Raw genomic sequence first — 21837 nt, 5'->3', positions numbered from 1 at the left:
TGTCAGCACATTTACCTTTACCAACCAAACTTGTGATCTCATAAAAAAAGTTCATAGAACAAGAGCCTTTTGCCATAAAGCCATGTTGACTGGCATTAGTTATGGCACTCTTTAATTCTTTACTGATTAGCTGTGTCTACACTAAGCAGTTCTTTGAAAGAGCAGGTCCCAGTTCGAAGTAGCGCATGGCATGTCCACAGACACTGCACGCTCTTTCAAACATGAAATCGATGTTAGGTGCCGCAGGAATCAAAACTGCTCTTCAACATCTATTTTCGAAAAAAGGACGTGTGCAGATGCTCCATGTCCTGCTTTTTCGAAAGAGCGGAGTCCGCCATGGTGGCGATCAGCTGTTAGGTGGATATGTGCTGCACAGCCCCTGCAGGGCTCTACGGTCTGTGCGTGCAGCAGCTCTTAAACCCACGAGGACCAGGAAACCCCATTGCAGGAAGCTGAGAGCGTGCAGGCAGCAGACATCATATCTGCTGCCCCTGCATGCCTTGGTGACGACCCAAGTAGCAGCCAGATGGTCATGGCCAGCACCCGCGCAGATCAGGAGCCCTATCCCCCTTTCCCCCCTGCCCCAAGTGCACCCAGGGCTCCCAAGGGTCCAGCTGTTTCGGGGGGTGGAAGGAACACACCACTTTCTGGATGGAGCATGAGCTCTAGGACCTGCTGGGGCTCTGGCAGGAGGAGGAGGAGGAGGAGGAGGAGCTCCGGGTCATGGGCATGAAGCTGCAGATGCAGCCACTTTCACCCAGATGGCTGAGGGCCTGAGCACCTGGGGTCATGCTGCCCACACTCCTGACCAAGTCAAGAGTAAGATCAAGGAGCTGTGGCAGGGTTAAGCCCAGGCTCAGGACTCAGCCAGCCGGTTGGAGGCCACCCCCACTTTGTGCCCTGACTATTGGGAGCTCAGGACCATCCTGGGCCCCTGGAACAACTCTTTTCTGCTGGCCCTCCTGGACACCTCAACCAGGAGAGGAGCAGGAGCTGGGACCAGCCAGCCAGCCCAGCACCACCAGGGTCAGACACAGAGCCAGCCTACTCACTGACCTCCCCTCTCACACTGGGAGCTGCTGGCTTAGCTGCCCCCTCCTGCCCACTCCCCCCCCGTCAGGCCCCCAGGAGAGGACCCTGCTTGGCCAGACTGACAACCTGAGGCCAAACCCTGGCCCTACCTCCCTGTACTCCACACCCCCTTCCAGGCCCACTGGGGACCCCGGATGAGATGGGGGCATGGGACCTGGGGATGGCACAGGACATGGCCCTCCATTCCTGCCCTGGAGTGATGGCCCACTGAGCAGGCCACCTATGTCTCCCCCCACAAATAATTACCCCACCCCCTGTAAATAGTTGGACTTTCTGTTATGCTTACCACAAAGTATTACTCACATGTTTTTTGTAGTTAGCAATACACCCGTTTGTCTTTCCAAAATGCCTGTGTACTGTGTGCTCGGTGGCGGGGGAGAGAGGGCAGTGTGTGGGGCGTGTGGATGCAGTATGCACAAGGTGCAGGGGGGGAGTCTGCAGGAGGCCGTCTGGGTGTGGCCAGGGTAGCACTCACTGGGGCCCCCAGTTGAAGTACCAGCACGGGGCCTCCCAGATGTGGATTCCGTACTGCTGAGCCTGGCAGCTAGGGGTGGTGGCTGGCTGGGAGTATCCCATCCTAGCCTCAGCCACCCACTCATGTACAAAGGCCACCCCCTTACTCTTTTCAATATTATGCAGAGTGCAGCAGGCACCCACCACCTGGGCAACAATGAAGACACCCACCTCCAGGTGGGCCAGGAGGCAGCGCCACCACCCCTTCAAGCAGCTGAAGGTGCGCTCAACCACCTGGTGGGTGTGGTTGAGCTGGCTGTTGAAGGGCTCCTGGCTGGGGGTGGCACACATAGGGCCACATGAGCCAGGGCTGGAGCAAGTATACCACATCAGCCACCAGGCAGAGGGGCATAGTGGTGTCCCCCAGCAGGATCTCCCCATGGGGGATGTAGGTCCCTGCCTCGAGCCAGCAGCGCATGTCCAAGTTCTGGAACACCCACACATTGTGGGTACATCCAGGCCAGCCCACATACACATCCTGGAACCAGCCCAGCCTGTCCACCATGGCCTGCAGGACCATCGAGTAGGCCTTCCTGTTTGTGAACTGTTGTCCGCTGTGCTTCAAGGCAAGGATAGGTGTGTGGGTCCTGTTGACAGCCCCGAAACAATTTGGGAATCCCCAGTACATCGAAGCCCATGATGGCCAGGTCCAGGGCCCCCATGCAGATGACCCTCTGCAGAAGCATGGCACTCAGGGTGCGTACCACTTGCGGGGGGGGCAACACAGGCACCTGTGAGGGTGTGTGGGGTGTGCCCGCCCCCCCCCAACCCCACCCTTTAGTTTAGGCATGGCCCCTATAGTCCTAGTTGCACTGATGTCTGGTTCTAGTATTGCCACTTTATGGATCCTGAGGGTATCCTGTTGAGGTTCCAGGTTCCTGAGGGCTGCAGCAGCTGTGTTTGGCAGGGTCAGAACCACAGAAGGTCTCTGTTGTTTGGTCACTCAGTTCTGTCCTGAGCTGGATTCTCCTAGACCTGTTCCTTCATCTCTTCTGGCCTGGGACACAGCGCTTGTCTCCTAGTGACTGCTTAGGCAGATACACTAATGATCCTTCCCCTTAAGTATGAAGGTAGCTAGCTCCTGCCTCTTCACCTGTCATCCTCAGACTGAGCCACATTCCCCTGTTTACTCTCCTCGCCAGGCCGTGTGCTGGCTGGAAGCATAATGGGGCAAGACCACCTGGGCACAAAGGCTCTGTACCAACCCTTCCATGCTGGTGAGCAGTTTCCCTGTTTCATCACATTTTTTCTTGTGCTGTTACTTTCTCTCTTAATTGGTTTGGATTTTTGAACAAAGAACACTTCCATTATAACTGTGGAATTGTTTTTTGCTGTGTGGGGTTTTTTTCCCCTGGTGGTGGGGGCGGGATTCCAATAAAACACTCACACAGCTGCCAATTATTCACATTTTCATGTTTACATTTTTTCCTCCCATTCAGTTTTGCTCATGGTTGTTTTGAAAAACTAGTAGAAGCTAAATTGAGTTCACCAGAGAATCTGGCAACATATACAACAGGGAGTTATGCAGAGTCTTTAGTGACTTATCCATCCCAGCTGAGAAAAGGACATGAGTAACAGGCTGCTAGCATGACTACAGACTGAGTCCCACAAAGATGATGCAGCAATCAAATATAACATCTCATTTATGCAGGGTGAACACAAGACACAAAAGCACTGCAAGTCAAAAAAAGCAGATCTGTAGCACTTTAAACACTAACAAAATAATTTATTAGGTGATGAGCTTTGGTGGGACACACCCTCTTCTTCAGATCTGGAAAATTCAGAAGTAAGTATCACTGACTTCTTCAGGCTGTCCATGAAAGAGAGGTTACTTTCCTGTAACTTCAGCAGTGTAATTGGCACTCAGGTAGCAGGAGGTGGCATTGTCAGTGGCAAGGAGAGATTGGTGTGGGTGGGAACACTCAAGGGGTGTGTTTTCAGACCTGGCACTGGCAGCACAAGCAAAGCAGCAATGCAGATGTTGGTGCTGCCCATGGGTGGAAAAAGTTTGGCAATGCTGGTTCTCATCCTGGCGACTTTTTGCTTTCTGGGGGTGTCTGCTGCTGACAAGCTGACCTGAGAGCAATTTCTCCTCAGGGACAATGGTAAGGGTTTAGTTGCCTCAACAAGCACTGAAAGGGGCCTGTGGATCCAAAAGCCCCTGCTGACAGGAAATGAAGAGGGCTCATTGGCTTCTATTTTGAGTTTCATAGTTGGAGTCAAGGCCTACAAGTGGGAATCTGCAGAGACACCTCCCCAGCACAGAGGAACTAGTCACAGTATAGGTGGATTGTAGCTCAGGTGCTAGTGGGAGACTTGGGAGAGCGAGGCTCAATTCCCTGCTCCGCTGTAAATTACTTCATCTTTTGGTGCCTTGGTTTCACCATCTCTAACATGGTGATAACAGCACTTCCATACAGCAGAGAGAATATATGTATTAAAGAGTGTGAGGTAATGGGGGGCAGATCAGTAACACAGGCATAGAGACAGGCCCTAGGCTCTCTCTTCTTGGCCAGTAGTTCTAGTGAAGGAGGAGTGCACACAGAGGGCTGAAAGCGACAACAGCCATAAGAATGACCCCATCTGGGTCAGACCAAAGGTCCAACTAGCCCAGTATCCTGTCTTCTGACAGTGGCCAATTCCAGATGCCTCAGAGGGAGAAGGGAACAGGTAGTCATCGAGTGCTCCCTCTCTTGTCATCCATTTCCAGCCTCTCACAGAGGCTAAGGACACCATTCCTACCTATCTTGGCTAATAGCCATTGATGGACTTCGAACTAGATAAATTAATGGAGGTTTTTTTGAACCCTGTTAAAGTCCTGGTCTTCACAACATCCTCTGGCAAGGAGTTCCACAGGCTGACTGTGCACTGCAAGAAAAAATACTTCCTTCTGCTTGTTTTAAACCTGCCATCTACTAATTTCATTGAGTGACCCCTAGTTCTTATGTTATGGGAACAAGGACATACCTTTTCTTTATTTATTTTCTCAACAAAAGTAATGATTTTATAGACCACTACCATAGCCCTCTCCTTAGTCCCCTCTTTTCTATGTTGAAAAGACCCAGGTTTTTTTCCATCTCTCTTCATAGGGCAGCTCTTCAAAACCTCTAATTATTTCTTGTTGCCCTTTACTGAACTTTTTTCAAAGCCAAGGTATGTTTTTTGAGATGAAGAAACTACATCTGTATGCAATACTCAAGATGTGGGTGTATCACAAATTTATACAGAGGCAGTAAGATAGTCCCTGTCTTATTGTCTATCCCTTTTTAATGATTCCTAACATTCGATTTGCTTTTTGACTGCCACTGCACATTGAAGAGATGTTACTGAAGTCATCTGAACTAAGATTCTTTCTGCACTTTCTCAGGCACCTCTTAGAGACATGGTTTGTTCCACGTTTACCGTTGCAGTGAATAATGTATCTTTTACTCTATGCAGACTCAATAATATTGGCACTCACTGGGGACTGCTGCAAATGGCTGCTTGTTTCTTTTCAGTCATCAGTTCTCCGACCACAGGACTGCCAAAGGGCTGTGGTAGGTTGGTTGCTGCAGACAGTGTGTATTAAAATTTGTACATCCCCTAACTCTAAACTGTGATGGAAATAATGACTCTTTATTAGCTTGATAAACATGGATATAACGACAATTGCGTGCATACTGCAAGATGGAAATGGTCACTTTCTGTTACAGTTTACTCTGTGGGCAACACCCCCAGCACCATAAAGAGAATTTTCATTAATTTCAGTGCTGCATGGAATGAGAACTAGCAGGCTTTGTGAAAGCAAGTTCTCTTTGTTCTGGCACATTAATGCTAAATTTAAATGTCATTAAAATTACATTGTGGGGCCTGAAGCTTTCAGTACAATGCAGGAAACTGCTGCTGAAATACTGTGTTTACTTACTTGCCTGATTTTTGATAGCTTAGCAGATTTGACCCTATAGCGACAGAGTTCAGAAAACTGTAGCAGTTAAGGATCCTGCTTATGGAGCCTGGCTTGTTTTAATTCATTTTCTTCAATTATTTCAATCCAAATCAACATTTAAAAACTTGATCTTGCTTCTGTTGAAGTTAGTGCCTCAAAGAGACAGTGTTGGTCAATTTAAAATTTGATTATGCCTCAAAGAGACAGTGTCGGTCAATTTAAAAACAAATCTGCATTTTGTGCTTAAAGGTTCTTCAAAATCTATTAACAAAAATGTCATATTTTTTCCTTTAATTTAAACAGACAATCTTCTCCTATAAAGTGTGGTTACTGCATGAGAACCAAATTTTTTAACAAATGGAAATAGGTTCATGTACTTTCCATTCATTTTGTTTTTCATTCAGCATGACTAGACAGGCAATGTGAATGGTAAATTGATAGGAAATTAATGATGCCTTTAAATGACTTCAGTTTTAATTAGACATAGGCCAAAATCAGCACCATTTGTCTCAAACTCTCCTCCATAAATTTGTTGGCTTAAAAGAAGTGGAAGCCAGATTTGAGCTACCCCTGCTCTGGACTTTGCTAGAACATAGGCTCCTTGTCCTATGTCCATTCTACAGATCATAGGTGTTAATGATAACAGAAATCAGAAAATACAGGTGAGATTTGCACAAGTGAGTAAGGGTGTGTCTACACAGCAAAGTTATTTAAAAAAAAACTTTGCTAGCATCTACACAATGCAACCACTACTTTTGAAATAGTGGGTGTCTTTTTTAAATTTGATAAATCTCATTGTACAAGGAATAGCGCCTACTTCAAAACAGGCATTTCAAAATAGGGGCTAAGCAGCCAGGAAATAGAGCCTATTGCTAAATAAGCCATAGTGCGTCCAACGATTGTATTTCAAAATAGGTTCTGTTGTGTCTAGACGTATTTCAAAATAGCTGAGAGCTATTTCAAAATGCATTTTATGTGTAGCTGCACTATATTTCAGAATAAGCTATTCTGGTCTTCCAGAATAGCTTATTTTGAAATACTGCTGCTGTGTAGACATAGCCTAAATGATTTAGGAGCACACGTCTTACAGACAGTCAATAAGATTTGTGCTGCTTAGTTGAATATGACAATCCCACCAAACAATAATGTTGTGTTGTTTCATAAGGCCAGCGCTTTTTACACTGGCTTCATCAGCGATCATTAGGAAGGCTGTTCTTGGACTTGAAAATAGAATTAGAAAGTCTTTTAAGGCCTAACCATATAAATCACTAGAAATTAAGCTTATACATCTCATTAACACCTTTTGGCATATTGGAGCTCAATAAAGCAGAGCAAAAAACAGCAAAGCAACCCAAGTGCCAGATGCTACAGTGACAGAGCGCCGTACAGACACAGAGAGATCAGAGGGAAAAATGTGTTCATTTCTCTTTGGTGGCTGCAATAAAAATGATGAAAAATGGTACATTTTTCTAACTTTGTGGGGCTGGAAAATAGGCACAGAATTTTTCTGCCCCTACTACATCATTCTTCAGTGTATGTGTGTTGCTGCAGCCAGTCAGCACAATCTCATATTAGCTGCTTTACTGAGTTTACTTGGTTTTGTGCAGCTCAGCCCATTTAGTTTGAGCTGCATAGAGACGGCTAGTGTGGAGATTGAGGAAAGATGGAACTGGACAAAGACTTGGGAGAGCTGGGTTCAATTCTTGGCTCTTGCACAGGATCACACAGAAAATTTGGCAGTCACTTAATTTTTCGATGCCTTAATTCTCCAGTGGTAAAATAGGATACTACTTCCTCTCTCCTGTTTTTTGTCTTTTCTGTTTAGATCATATGCTGTCTGAGACAAAGGCTGGGTCTTCCTATGCGTATGTACCGTGCTAGCACAATGAGTCCCTGATCTCACCTGGGGCCCCTAGACATTAATACAGACACAGTATAATCCTATTTATCCAACCACCTGTACCTACCCTACTGCCAAGCTATCTTCAGTAGTTCACCTTTATAATCTTTGAAAATGTGTCCATTGGTATATTGACAGATCAGTTCCCTGGCTGTCAGAACCACAACAACAGGGTCTTATACCTCTTGCTCAGTTTCTAATAGTTGCCAAATGATTATCACATCTGGCTGGCTTTTCAGACCTGAGAGGTTGTGGCACTACTTGTCCTATAACCCTCAGTGCCTTAAGTGCTCAGCTGCTGTAGATCCCACTTGGATGTTCCCACCCTCTAGTCTGCACCAGCCTTGGTAACTACTAGCCAAGTGCCTCCAACACTCTCCCTGCCCCAAACTGCCCCGAAATGGATCTGCCCAGAAACATTCAGCCTTCTCCTGGACCATTCAGATAAGTAAGATGATCCTGTGCTCCTTTCATGAGAAAAAAAGAACACAGCAGCCAGTTGCTTTCAGTGGCATTAACAATCACTTCCAGGCACACACAGCGCTCTGTTGATTTAGATTAAAAGTAAAACAGAGTGATGAAAAGAGGCTAGTTTTAAATGAGTCAGAAATGGTTACAAAGTAATGAGAATGAAAACTGTTTTTCTAGTGACTAAGACTGCACAAAACTACAGTCTTGGCTCAACATCTTCACCTAAGCAAGTTGTCACTGATACGCTGTTCACAGACATTTTGCCTCCCATGGTTGAACTACCCATTTTAGATTTTCAGAATTCTGGATCCTTGGTTGTGTGTCCCAAGATGGCTTCTTCTTTCTCCTAATTCTTCCTGTTTGTGGCTTTGTCCCCAGATGCAGGATATCTTCATGCTCTTCTCCTTGTGGGCTTCCCTTCCCCCACGCTTATTCATATGCAAAGAGGACTTCCATTGTTTATGGTCACACTTTGCTTAATTTAATTGGAGACAGATTAACTCCTGCCTTCCCACTCATCTGCAAGAAGACCTGTTTCTCCCTTTGTTTGGTGAAAGGCTTTAAACCATATTATCAGTGTTCCTCACATAATGTTAACACATACATTTCACTGTGAGTCTCTAGTCACTAGGGAAGCATTGGCTTTCATAAGCCCTTACTTGATATACTTGTATAACACAGACAGTAATACTACATGCCATCAGGTTGATTTAATTACTTGTCATTTGAGGCTCAGTCTCCTTGTCTTTCTAGTTAAACACTCTCACTAGATTGGTAGCTTGGTTTTATCTTCTATGTTAGTGTGCCTTCATTGTCTGTGCCCAACAAGGCAGGCCAAACAGATACACATGCCTTTGCCTGGGGCAAACTGCCTCATGCAGTGTTTGCCAAAACCATTTTAAGAATCTGATTTTATCAAATATCTGTAACTTTTTTTATCCACCTCATACACACACTATACAAAATGGTAATGATCACTGAGTTATGAGTTCTCCACTGGTATATTACATGCCACCTTTGGGCAATCTAGACCGACAGTGTGCTAGGTGTGATGAAGTTTTTGACAGAATAATGAACCTCTCACAGTCCTCTGTGTCAGAGTGACCATTGGAAAGAAGGGTACAGTCTTGTCTAATGAACAGGTGCAACTTACCACAAATGTAATTGGTGTTAAAAGAGGATGGGAATCTATGAGCTCATTTAAAGTTGTACCTGTGAATTTGAGGGTGGATTTTGTTCACCTTTTTGTTCGGCAGCCCAGAAAAGACATAGCTCTTGCTTCAGAAGGGAAATTGTATATGACGATGCTATTGCCATCATTCAACTATTGATGATATGCGACGATTCTAACTCTGAATCCCTTGTGGTCTCCTGGGGTCAGTTTACAAAGGCAAAAGCTGGAAAACCAAAAATATCTCATGTGACAAAAAAAAATAATAAAACTGATGCGCTCCAAACTGCGTAAAGAAAAGCGGAGAAAATGTCTTGATCAGAAGCATTTGGTAGCAAAGGTTGGCACGTGAAAGAGCAAATACATCAGACATGGAGGAAGCAGATTTACATCAGTTTCTTAGAAGTGGATGAGCTAATTTCTTTCCCCAGTGCCTTTCACTGACACCATAGCTACACCACGGAAACAGCTTTCTTTTCACCGAGGGGTGTAGCTACATAACTCACAGCCCAATGCAAGAGGTATGCAGCGTAAATGTCGCTCTATCTCCCTTCATGACTGAAGCTGAACATTTTCAACTCTGGTCATAGGCAACGTGGGGGACACACGGGGTGACCTGCTCTCCCAGTGTCACTCCCTCTGCACTCACTGTCAGCGTCAACCCACTTTTGATGGGTGCGAGGGCATTCCCACCCCCTCCCTGGGGCAGCACAGTTTGAGGGGAGGGGGGAATTGCCTCACAGTCATTGGAAACAGCACAGCACTTCTGCACAGAAGAGACGGGTGGGGGCAGAGCAGGGGTGAGGAGAGGGCAGGGCATGGGCTGAGCAGCAGCAGGAGAGGACAGGCATAGGTGGGGAGGGGTGGGACAGCTACACGTGGCCAGTGCCCCTCTCTTTGGTTCCCAACACCAGTGGCATCTGAGTATGGATGCCTAAAGCTAAGCCAATAGCAAAATTTACAGAGGTGCAGGGCACTCAGGACTTACAAAAGAGCAGGGCAACTCCCTTTGGCAGCAACATTTTAAAATTCAAACATTTGTTTGTATTTCTCTTATATCCTCTCATCCATTTGTTGGTGCTTTTGGCACTGTCCTGGGATATGGGCGATCCCGGTTCAAGCCCCTGTTTTGCTCAGGTCAGAACAATGTCTTATCTGTCAAGCAGAAATTGGCACCTCGCTGCTCCTAGCCACCAATGAGGGGGAAACACACATATGCACCTTCTTCCTCTCTGCTCCCTGAGCACTTTGCCGAAACTGGTACGTCTCCACAATGTGTTTGTTTTTACAAGAGCTAAATTCCATCAAAACATTCTGAGTGGCTCCACTTTGGAATACAAGACTGGGCAAACGTCTGTGTTCAAACTCCTCTGTGTGGCTGTGTAATAAGCCCAATTGAGGGATGATCTGAACCTCAGAACAATCAGGCAACCTAGACACCAAAGTATGTTTTATCTCGATCAGTTGAGGTAAAGCAGAAATTAAGGCGGAAATAATCAGTTAGATGTTCTTGCAGGAACTACTGTTTAGGTTTGCACTGTAATCTACTGTAAGCTTAGTGTTCATCTACTCTATCAGAGCAACAAGAAGTCCTGTGGCACCTTATAGACTAATAGATATTTTGGAGCATAAGCTTTTGATTTATGATGAAAGAGAAACAGACTTAAACAGGTAGGAAGTGAGATATAGCAACAGAAAAAAAGTAAAGAAAACATTCAAACAGCATTTTAAGATAGACAAGGTGAGATGACAGGACTAGAGAAATGGTCAGAGAAATGGGACTGTAAGCCAGATAGGAGTAAAGGGATAATTGTTCAATTGAGAAAGGAACACATCATGTCAAGGAATACATGTCTTTGCCTAAGTTGGCAAAGCAGGTCTTTGCCCATGAAAGCTTATGCTCCAAAATATCTGTTAGTCTATAAGGTGCCACAGGACTTCTTGTTGTTCTTGAAGATACAGACGAACACGGCTACCTCTCTGATACTCATCTACTCTATGGTAACTCATCTTCATTAAACTAGTTTTATGGGTAAATATTTAAATATATGAAGTAACAGATTTTTTCATTAGAAACTACAATGAGTTTATACATCCCTTTAAAGGTTCTCAGATTTCAGCCTCTGTAAACCCCAATTGCCCAAGATAACAAAACATCCTGTTGTGCAACCTTAGTTTACTGTATTAAGGTACAATTTATGCAAAGACATGTATTCCATGATGTGATATATTCCCTTCTGAATTGAACAATTATCCCTTTCCTCCTATCTGGCTTACAGTCCCATTTCTCTAGTCCTGCCACCTCACCTTGTCTATCTTAAGATGCTGTCTGAATATTTTGCTTTACTTTTTTCTTTCACCATATTTCACTTCCTCCTTGTTTCTTAAGTCTGTTTCTCTTTCATCATAAAACTGAAAGGAACCTTGAGATGGCATCAAGTCCAGTTGGGGAGTTTCTCCTAATGTCCAACCTAAACCTCCCTTACTGCAATTTAAGCCCATTGCTCTTTGCCTGATCATCAGAGTTTAAGGAGAATATTTTTTCTTCCATTCTCCTTACAATAACATTTTAGGTACTCGAAAGCTGTTATGTCCCCTCTCAGTCTTCTCTGTTCCAAACTAAACAAACCAAACTTCTTTCAGTATTCCCTCACAGGTCATGTCTTCTAGACCTTTAATCAATTTTATTGCTCTTCTCTGGACTTTCTCCAATTTGCCCACATCTTTCCTGAAATGTGCTGCCCAGAAGGAGACACAATATTCCACCTGAGATCCAATCAGCACAGAGTGGAGCTGAAGAATTATTTCTTGTGTCTCACTTGCTGTACGGCTGTTAACATGTTCCAGATGATGGTCACTTTTTTTTTGCAATAGTGTTACGCTGTCAACTCATATTCAGCTTGTGCTTCACTGTGACTCCAAGATCCCTCTCTCCAATATTCCTTCCTAGGTAGTCATTTTCCAGTTTGTGTGTGTGCAACTGATTGTTCCTTCCTAAGTGGAGTACTTTGCGTTCGACCTTATTGAATTTCATCCTGTTTAGTTCAGACCATTTGTCTAGATCATTTTGAATTCTGACCCTATCCTCCAAAGCACTTGCAACCCCTCCCAGCTTGATATCATCTGCAAACTTTACAAGTGTCTTCTCTATGCCATTATCTAAATCATTGGTGAGGCTATTGAAAAAAACTGCTCCCAAAATTGGTCCCTGAGGAACCCCGCTTGTTATTTCTGTCCAGCATTACTACGAGCCATTCAGAACTACTCTCTGGGAACAGTTATCTAACCAGTTATGCATCCACCTTATAGTAGTCCCATGTAGTTTGTATTTCCCACTGAGAAGGTCATGTGGGACTATCAAATATCTTACTGAAGTCTAGATACACTATCTCCACCACTTCCCACTTAACCATTAGGCTTGTTAGCCTATCAAATAGTAGCAGACAGGTAGCCAGGCTAGTCTGTATCTTAACAAAACAAAAAAGTAGTTATGTAGCACTTGAAAGACTAACAAAATAATATATTAGATGGTGAGCTTTTGTGGGGCAGATCCACTTTTTCAGATCTGGAGGTAGCTCCTGTTGGAATAAAGTTTATTACACACAGTGCTGGTGGAGTGCCACTTCGCCCATCAGGACTCAGTGAATTATATAGATTATTGATGGACGGGGGGAAAGCTACAGGATGACCGTGTCTACACTAGCCAAAAACTTCGAAATGGCCATGCAAATGGCCATTTCAAAGTTTACTAATGAAGCACTGAAATACATATTCAGCGCCTCATTAGCATATGGGCGGCCGCAGCACTTCGAAATTGACGCGGCTCGTCCAGATGGGGCTCCTTTTCGAAAGGACCCCGCCTACTTCGAGGTCCCCTTATTCCCATCTGCTCATAGGAATAAGGGGACTTCGAAGTAGGCGGGGTCCTTTTGAAAAGGAGTCCTGTCTGGACAAGCCGCGCAGCGGCGAGCCACCTCAATTTCGAAGTGCCGTGGCTGCCCGCATGCTAATGAGGTGCTGAATATGTATTTCAGCGCTTCATTAGTAAACTTTGAAATGGCCATTTGCATGGCCATTTCAAAGTTTTTGGCTAGTGTAGACATACCCGATGGGTGTCATCCAAGCCTGCATAGGTCCTGGCAGCAAGACGGAATGAGCACAATAAGCCAACAATATGAAAAAAGTCACAGAGTATCCCTGCCCATAGCTTATAGAACATCTTCTCTCTAATACAGGTGTTTTTCCTAACAAGTTGTAAGAACAAAATAGATAGACAATAACATATTTATGTCGGATAGGCTAGATGATATGTCTGCAAGGGTAACGATGGTGCCTCCATACTGGCACGTTCGGGGTGCTTATCTAGAGGGTTGAAGCAAAAGATGTTAACAGCATAAAGCAATAATATATTTGTTTTGAGTACCAATCTGGGATGGCAGAGGAGAAAACACCATAATTAGCTTCTCTCTGGAATGTGGTTGCTGAGGCAACTATCCCTCCCTTCAGACTCCCAGGTCCTGCCTGAGCTGGGACAACCTTCCCTGGGTCTGGTGAGTGAAGAGCGGGGCAGCAAGGTCTCTCTCCACTCATGCTAACTGGGCTTCTGAACAATAGGATTATAGGCCTACTCCAGACTTTAGGATTCGAATAGGGTGTCTTTAGCAGAATACCATTACCTGCCTCAGAAATTTCCATCCTACAGCTCTGTACTCTCCAAAACTGAAGAAGTGGGTCTGCCCCACAAAAGCTCATCACCTAATAAAGTATTTTGTTAAAGTGCTACGTGACTGCTTTTTTGTTTATTCTATCAAAGAAAGCTATCAGGTTGTTTTCACATGATTTATTCCTTACCCATTCATGCTGTTACTTATCACCTTATTTGCAAACTAATTCCTTAATTATTTGCTCCATTAACTTTCATGGTACAGAAGTTAAGCTTCATGGTTTGTAATTCCCAGGGTCATATCTACATGGCCCAGGCAGCCAGCTCTGCTGCTGGCAGAGCTATGCTAAGCAGGTTTCTGGAAATAGCAAATGGCTTCCAATTTGCATAGTCATACAGCAAATTAGCATTGCCGTGTGAGATTTCGCTCTCAGCAGAGGAGTCTGCTGGCACGAAAGAGGCCTTGTAGACATGCCTCTGCTGGCTAACCACCCACCCCCATTCATTCACCAGTCGCTTATGAAATGAGGTTGACCAACTATTTCAAAATAGTGGTTGCATTGTGTAGACACCAGTAAAGTTATTTCAAAATAACAGCTGTTATCTTAAAATAACTTTGCTGCATAGACATACCCGAGTGCCTTTCCTCTAACTTGCCAGTTACTGCATGTTTTCTTTTCTGGTGCAAGTTGTTTTCTTGCTTATTACCAGCCTCTCCCTATTCCTTCCTCTCTTCTCCCCCAGGGTTGAGCAGATTCTATCAGACATTTCTGCCTCTGCCCGTTTGGCCTGTTCTCAGCAGCTTTTGGTGGGGAAGGGGGTGGTAATGCTTCTGCCTGATCTCCCCTGCTATTGTCTCTCTCCTTTGTTTCCCCAGCCCCAAAACTGTCCTTAGCTGAAGCTCAATCCACTTCAACTATCATAGAATCATAGAACAACAGGGCTGAAAGAGACCTAAAAAAGCCATCAAGTCCAGCCCCCTGCCCTAGGCAGGACCAAACCCATCAGATCAGCCCAGCCAGGGCTTTGTCAAGGCAAGACTTAAACACCTCCAGCGATGGAGACTCCACTACTTCCCGGGGTAGACCATTCCAATGCTTCACCATCCTCCTAGTGAAAAAGTGTTTCCTAATGTTCAACCTGGACCTTCCCAACCGCAACTTGAGACCATTGTTATGTGTTCTGCCATCCGTGACCATTGTGAACAGCCTCTCTCCAGCCTCTTTGCAACCTCCCTTCAGTAAGTTGAAGGCTGTTATCAAGTCCACCCTCAGTCTTCTCTTCTGCAGACTAAACAGTCCCAATTCCCTCAACCTTTCTTCATAGGTCATATGCTCCAGCCCCCTAATTATTTTGGTCACCTTCCACTGGACCCTCTCCAGTGTATCCACATCCTTCCTACCCCAGACTCCTCTAAGTTTTCTAGGACCCCACTACCCAAATGCAGCTATTTTGGGATCTCTTCGTAAAATGATCCCGTTTTGAGCAGCCAACTTGTGCTGTGTGTGCACTGTTCTTTTCACCCAACAGCCTTCAACACAGGCAGGGATTTACACTGGTGTTAAAATAAAATTAGAATAGGAACAATAATCTTGATTCTATGACAACGCATTTCACTCCCAGTAGGGAATTAACCTATTTCTGAAAGCCTAAGGCTTTAGAACCATTCAGAAGTTGGGTCAACATGTTGTGTGTCTTCTCAAGAGAAAGATAAGAAAATGGTTTGACTTGTTTACATAAAGCAATGACACTTGTTCTATTTTGCATCAGTAGTTTCCATGGGAATGTGGCTTCATAAATACATTTAATTTTAAAATATTCCAATTTTACCCATTTTCTGGTTGGGTTATCTGCTGGACTTTGAAGATTCAAGTTTGTTTTAATGTTATCAGACTGGAAGCACACTAGGGAATGGCAACTTGAGGCCTCAAGGAAAAGATAAAGACAAAACCCACTAAATAATCATCATCCCATAACACACAAACACAAAATGAGGCTGAGGAGATAGCGTACTGGACGGGGACATCAAAGACCTAAATACTTTTCCCAGTTTATGACATAATCTGCCGTTTAGTTATTTTTCATTTTATCTCATTCAGAAAATTTGTCCTCCAAAACCATAGCCCTTCACTGACCAGACACACTCCAGAAATGGTGACCGATGCAAACGCCCCAGAGACTGAAATTTAGTTGGATAAACTACTTGGGAAATACTTAACAAATGGTTACATTCATAGAAGTCAGGCCTGCTTCATGACTGATTTGCTTATGTGAAGGTGGGTGAGGGGGTAAATTCTGCAGCTAATGTTTCATGGTGATTAATTTAACCAGCTCAAAATTCCTATAAAAATCAATAATTCATGTTCTAGTTTCCCATCAGTCTAGACCCCACCTCTATTAATATTTTTAACCTCAGAAAGGCACAATAATAGGCTCTTTGGCTCCATAGTCTGTCACGGGTGAGTTCACCTCCACCAACAAGCAAACTTTTAAAATTACTAAAATGGCATGAGAAAGAGAATTTTTGCAGCATGCCAAATACATAACCCAAAGCAAAAACTTTAAAGCAATACATTCGAGAAAGACTTCTGTCAAAACTCCATCACCAACCTTACACGTATCCCATCATGACTTGTACAGCTTCTCCTTAAGAAAGCACAGCTATCGATACCCTATTATTTTCCAAGAGACACAAACAAACAATAAAACTTTGCTAACACCGTCAGTGGCGCCAACAGCAAAGGGGTAAGGTGGGGGGGGCCCAGTTCTGGGGGTAGGGCCAAGGGTGGAACAGATGTGGCTTAGGGCTGTCATTTCCGGCTCCCCCACCTCCATGTTCCCTCAGACCCCCATGCAGAGTGGCGGCACAGCACTCCGTGGCATTTCAAAGGGTCCCAGGGCTTTGTCCACTGCTACTTTGGCAGTGGCAGTACCTGGAGCTCTGGGCCCTTTTGAAATGTTGGGCCCAGGCGCAAGTGTCCCCTTTGCTGCACCTCCATTGGCAGGCTCGAACCCCTGGCTCTGTTGTACTCAATGAGAACTCTGGTCACCGAGTTCAGTTATTATAATTTGTATTATAGGTATTTTCTTATATGACTTGCACACAGGGGGCAGGGGGGAGTTCTGCTGGGTATATAGCAGAGCCAGTCCACGGCCCCAAGAACTTGCAGTCACTGGCTGAGTTTTACAAAGCCACTCAAGAGATTGATAACATCATGTTCATTGCAGCAGATCCTCAGGAATGGAAGATGTTCGTAACTCTGAACAAAACATTATGGTTTACAACTAAACATTGACAATGCAGTTTTGAAACACTGCCATTGCCAAATGAGGTGTGTGGTTGACCAGTCATTTCATAGCTCTGGTGTTTGTAATGCTGAGGTTCCACTATATATGTCTAAATCCCTAGATCCTTTGCAAATTCCATCTTCTGCACAAGATGAGAACAAATGGCTGGAGAAAGAGGACAGAGGTAATGGCAATAAAAACATATTTTCACATAGACCAGGTATGTATAAGGATTTATTTCTACGGAACAGCTGTAAGAACCTGAATTACTAGTATCAGCAGGCATTGTTTGGTTGGCATCATGGGAGAAGTGAATCTTAAGGGAGGATTTGGATGAGGATAAAATAGTGGCTTTATGAATTTTGTCAGGACAGGTGTCCCACACAAAAGGGGCAGCATAGAAGAGACAACAAACATCATTGTGTGCGCAATTGCAAAACAGCTGATGCTAGTTAACGTCTAACCTTTTGGTGTCTTGACCATTAGAAAGAGCTGAATAGATTTTCCTTAGAGGTTTGTTTTAAACAGAACTTGCTGCCAGATTTTAGGTAAATATTCAAAGCAAAGGGAACGTTCCATAGTCAAAAGAAGATTCTTCACAAGTCTGCCTTAATTAAAAAAAATCTTTTGGGAGACATCATTAGTGTCACTTGAATAGGATTGCTCTTTATTACATGATAATGATGAAATTATTCCTACATCCAAAGAAGAGGAGGAAAAAAAATCACGGCACAATACTACTCCTCCCTGCATGCACACACTTTCTTCCACAGCCAAATTCTACATGTGAAGCATAAAGAATTCATATTTTACATTATAAATGATACTGCTTGGACAACTTCCCAGAATGTTTCAAAGGTCATTGAACTCAGTCTCTGTCCCAGAGTTCTGATCTGATTGCAAATGGTAAGTATGTTTTCTCTCCGCCCTCATCTCCCGTGTCTGTTTATTTGTAGAAAGAAGCAGCAGTCCAGAGATTTCTCAAATAATAGGAAGAAATATTTAAAAAAAAATCAAAGAACAGAGCAAATGGACAAGTGCAAAATGTACATTTTGCTATGTTTAATTTTCTGCTGTCCTCCACCATAAACAAGCGTAAGTAGCATTGCTAGCTCTATGGAAAAGATATTTCTCTGAACCAAAATTTAATGTTATTTGTTACTCACTAAAATATTATATGTTTCATATATCTAGATCTCTATATCTACATGAAACTGAGAGCAAAAAGTACACATTTAGTAACCTAGGTGACGTTGTCCAAGTTTTAATATGAAGGAAATTTTCCCATCAGAAAATTATTAATTTTTTATACTAGTTCTGATTTAAATAGTGTCACACTCAGGGAATAAGTTTTAGTGTGTGTTTGCCTGTAAATTTTATTGTAATATGTATTATATACCAGTATGGTATATGGAATTGATATGCTAATTCAATTCTATATCAGTGTACTGCCATTAATCTTATACTCTTTAAAATAAAATCTGCATATAGTAATACTGAATGTCTCTAGAGCCTGGCTTTGCTTCTGTTTTGCATTATTGCTGCAGCGACTTCTGAAATTATATGTCTTTTTATGGATTGCAAACTAAGTTACATTTTATACGTATATTTTTGCTTTACTGTATTCCTGATTGCTTAGCAACTAGTTTTCAAGAAAAAAAAGGAGCACTCTTTCATATATTGACTCAGTTGCATCCCTGGTGTAACACTGACTTTAGTAGCGCTGGCTCCAAGGATGAATCTGAGCCATTACCTTCATATTGGTCTCTGACTGAAACCTACACACATTAATTTTTAAACTACTGCCTATCTGAATATGTGACTTCTTTGGTACAGCTCAGAGTTATAAAGTGCTTTTTAACACCCAAAGTTTTGAAGGAAGCTTATTTACAAACTCAGTTGCCCAATTCCAGTAGATGGGCCTGAACCAGAACATCAGATACATTAGACCAGGGTTTCTTAATCTGTTTTGTGGAACACTGGTGTTCTGTGAACAACTCGCAGCTGTGCTACAGCGGCATAGAAACAAGCAACCATATTGCACATGTATATATTTCTGTTACTAAAACCAGATACATTAATTCTTCATTGAAAAGGTTCATAGGTGTTCCAGATAAAAATATTGTTTAGTGTTCCATGGTCTCAAAAAGTGTAAGAAACGTGACATTAGACTGATAAAAGGGTTCGGAAAAAATCTAGATCTGAAGAACCTCAAATTGGGAGGGTTCAAGATACAAATAAAATCTTCACAGCTTCAGCCAATTTCTATTTTCTATGCTCAGGACATTCCTGCTGTTCATCATTATTTTACACCCAAAAGGCACTGAATGTTCCCCATGAAAAATGCCACTGTTTACCCATCAGGTGGTACCTGGGATACTACAGTATCCCTCTATACTTTGAGTGGGGATACTTGAATTCTCTCTATTTCCTGGAAAAAGGCTGACTTTTATGGCAGGCTGAATGGATGATCAGATAGTCTAAAGCTGAGGTTGAGGGGGTACAACTCCTATTCACCAGAGAATCTCAATGGAGAAAAGTTGTACTGACCATTGATTGTACATTTGGGCTGTGTCGACACTAGCCCAAATCTTCAAAATGGCCATGCAAAGGCCTAGGTGAAATGGCCTAGGAATAAGGGGATTTCGAAGTTCCTGGCATCCTTTCGAGAAGGACCTCTGTTTGGACGAGCCGTGCAGCAATTTCAAAGAGCCACAGCCAGTGGCATGCTAATGAGGCACTGAATATGCCTCATTAGTAATCTTTGAAATGGCCATTTGCATTTGCATGGCCATTTTGAAGATTTGGGCTAGTGTAGACGTAGCCTTGATGTTACAAGAAATGGTTGCATAATGTGACACTGATGTGAAAATGAAACCACAGCTTTCCAAAAAGGAGGGCATACTAGATAACAATCCTGAATTGTCATGAAAGTTCTGCAGTACCAACAATATAGTCCATTTGAGAAACAGTTGGCTGCTACTATCAAAACAAACTTACAATGAGGCTAAAGACATTTACAGGGCAACACAGGTTTTAGAGTGCACTTATAGTCAGGTAGCCTGAAGTGATTTAAGGACATGCCGAAAGCACACTTGAAAAAGTGAGGCATCACTTGGGAGAACCTTGCCCAGGACTGTTCTCATGTCCTTAAATCACTTCCCAGTAGTGAGTGGTAATCCATGATGGGGGGTGCAATTTGAGAGGTCCCACCATAACGCAGACAAGGAAAAGCGGAAAAGGAGAAAAGAGCAGCAAAAACTGCCCCCCACCCCCACAACGGCTACCAGCACCTGCCCACCTTTGTGATAAGTAGAATGACTATATTTATCCATGTGAAATAAAGGACACTGAGCAAAATTGTTTGGAATTATGTGAGTTCAACGGTTATCATTAGAACTCTGCAGTACAAACTTTCAATATAACATGAAGTTGACTAAGCACCCAGGTAAAAATTAAAAACATATACCTACAGTTAAGTAGTTATTGCTTTAACGAAGTGCCTGCCTTGTCCTCATCTTGCTCTCCTCAGCTACGTCTACACGTGAACCCTACATCGAAGTAGCTTATTTCGATGTAGCGACATCGAAATAGGCTATTTCGATGAATAACGTCTACATGTCCTCCAGGGCTGGCAACGTCGACGTTCAACATCGATGTTACGCAGCACCACATCGAAATAGGCGCTGCGAGGGAATGTCTACATGCCAAAGTAGCATACATCGAAATAAGGGTGCCAGGCACAGCTGCAGCCAGGGTCACAGGCCGGACTCAACAGCAAGCCGCTCCCTTAAAGGGCCCCTCCCAGACACAGTTGCACTAAACAACACAAGATCCACAGAGCCGACAACTGGTTGCAGACCCTGTGCATGCAGCACGGATCCCCAGCTGCATCAGCAGCAGCCAGAAGCCCTGGGCTAAGGGCTGCTGCACATGGTGACCATAGAGCCCCGCACGGGCTGGAGAGAGAGCGTCTCTCAACCCCTCAGCTGATGGCCACCATTGCAGACCCTGCTATTTCGATGTTGCGGGACGCAGATCATCTACACGGTCCCTACTTCGACGTTCAACGTCGAAGTAGGGCGCTATTCCTATCCCCTCATGGGGTTAGCGGCTTCAACGTCTTGCCGCCTAACGTCGATGTTAACATTGAAATAGCGCCCACACGTGTAGCCGTGACGGGCGCTATTTCGAAGTTAGTGCCGCTACTTTGAAGTAGCGTGCACGTATAGACATGGCTCTCCACAGTAAGGGCTGATAGTGTGAGGGAGAGGGCACAGGAGCCAGAGCAGGGCACTGTGGCAGTGGTCTGGTGTATGTGAATGAGCTGCTGGAAATCAGGGCTGGACGTGTGTGCAGCAGGGCAGGAGTCAGGACTGGAGGCTGTGCATGGGAAAGGGCCCGGGGCTGGGTTCTGGAACAGTGTAAGCCATGTGATATTTTTGCAGCAGTATAAAAAGAGAATGAAACCTACGAGTTCAATTTTACACACATACACCCCATCTAAATTTCACTAGAGTCAGTGGCTTTACAATAGACCAATTATGATGCCTGTTTGTTTCCTAGCTGCTGCCTATGGGACACACCTTCCTCCCACTTTGCAGTTCTGACCTAGCTAGTGCCCCCATTCCCCAAGGCAGGGCCAGATTAAGATAAGGGCTGCAGCCTACTGGTTCAAATACCCCTTCCCAAACAAATGCTAAAAGTTGATGGAAATCACTTATCTGGAAATCCAACTCCAACTGAAAAGTCAAACAAATAAACAGGGGGCTTGTCTACACTACGACCTTCCTTCGAAGGAAGGATGGTAATTA

The sequence above is a fragment of the Carettochelys insculpta genome, chromosome 6 (genome assembly GCF_033958435.1).
Source record: "Carettochelys insculpta isolate YL-2023 chromosome 6, ASM3395843v1, whole genome shotgun sequence".
In the NCBI taxonomy this organism is placed as follows: domain Eukaryota; kingdom Metazoa; phylum Chordata; order Testudines; family Carettochelyidae; genus Carettochelys; species Carettochelys insculpta.
Note: the sequence above shows the minus strand (reverse complement) of the source record.